Source organism: Suncus etruscus, chromosome 6, assembly GCF_024139225.1.
Source record: "Suncus etruscus isolate mSunEtr1 chromosome 6, mSunEtr1.pri.cur, whole genome shotgun sequence".
NCBI classification, from domain to species: domain Eukaryota; kingdom Metazoa; phylum Chordata; class Mammalia; order Eulipotyphla; family Soricidae; genus Suncus; species Suncus etruscus.
The window spans coordinates 16,631,996-16,633,549 of record NC_064853.1 but is presented as its reverse complement, the minus strand read 5'-3'; the positions used below and the strand labels follow the sequence as shown (position 1 = coordinate 16,633,549).

Here is a 1,554-nt window from a genome sequence, read left to right as displayed (position 1 = left end):
TGAAATGCCAATGGATGAAGGGTTGGGGGCAGCTGTCTTCACGAAGGCTCTCAGAAGCCTGTCTTGAAAGCACATTGGCATTACGTTTGCACAATGCGCCCTTAATTAGGTTGTAATTTCACTTAAAATAAATGTATAAATGAAGTGAGGGAGGGAATATTAAGGGCATATATTAAGGGAATATTAAGGGAATATATGGCCTCTTAAGTGACTTGAGGGGAGTGAGTTTGGGTCACACCTGATAGTGTTATTAATTCCTGACTATGTGATCAAGAATCATGCCTGGCCATCTTCTGGTAACCATATGAATTACTGAAAATTGAACTCAGTCGACTGTGTGCAAGGCCATCACCCTGCCCATTGTACTATTTCTTTTATTATTTCTGTATTTGTGGTGGGGGGGTTATAGGGGACATTCTCTGTAGTGGTCAGGGCTCCTGGCTCTATACTCAGGAATTACTCCTGGCATTGGTTGGAAGACCATATGAAATGCTGGTGATGGAACTCAGGTCAGTTGCATGCAAGGCAGAAAGAGCACTTTACTACTGTACTATCTCTGTACTATGCCTTACCTACTGTACTATCACTCCAGCCCTATACTCTCTCTCTCTCTATATATATATATATGTAAAGAACATTTTCCTTGGAATTTTTGAAATCTTCCTTTGAGACATTCATACTCTGTACCCTCAGGCCAACTGACCAGCTTCTGCCTGTTGCCTTGATATGGATCCCAGAGAAGTCAACTTTAGCCATAAAAAGTTGTCCAGGATCAAGAATTAGGTGCTAAAAAGAAATAAAGTGCTGTGCCTGGTACTTCTTCATTAGCAATAGTGCAAACCACAATGTCAAAAAAGAAAAGAGAGAGAGAGAAGTAAAATGCCTGCCCCCAGAGGCAGGTGGGTAAGGGTCAGTGGGAAGAAAACAGGAGACACTGGTGGTGGAAAATGTACACTGGTGAAGGGTAGTATACATTCTATGACTGAAACTCAACCACGAATAATTTTTAACCACAGTACTTAAATAAATTTATTATATAAAAATTTAAAAATAAATTAATCAATACTTACCTGGCAGGGGAGATACCATGATCACGAAGGTGGTTTCCCCAGGGCGAGGCTCACCCATTGCACTCCGGGAGTGCTGACCCCTGCGATTTCCCCAAATGTGGGAAACTCGACTGCATAATTTGTGGTAGTGGGGACTGCGTTCGCGCTCTCCCCTAAAAAAAAAATAAAATTAATTAATTAATTAATCAAAAACAATGACACTATCCTCTTTTTAAAAAAGTTGTCTAGGGGGTAGAGTGGTGGTGCAGCAGTAGGGCGTTTGCCTTGCATGCAGCTGACCTAGGACGGACCGTGGTTCGATCCCCTGGGTTCACTTATGGTCCCCCAAGCCAGGAGCAATTTCTGAGAGCATAGCCAGAAGTAACCCCTGAGCATCAACAGATGTGGCCCAAAACAACAAATAAAAAAAAAATGTTGTATAGGATGACTAATTGGTAAGCACTGGGATCTTGGTCTTCCTGTTCATGCAGCCTAATCTGATAAG

At 42.1% G+C, this 1,554-nt stretch overlaps 1 non-coding gene across 1 annotated transcript; it reads left to right on the top strand.

Annotated features, from left to right (window-relative positions):
• Positions 1 to 1,062: 1,062 nt before the first annotated feature.
• On the top strand, positions 1,063 to 1,225 carry LOC126013097 (U1 spliceosomal RNA). The gene has a single exon (XR_007497430.1). It is a non-coding gene; the product is annotated as a U1 spliceosomal RNA (small nuclear RNA).
• Positions 1,226 to 1,554: the final 329 nt, after the last annotated feature.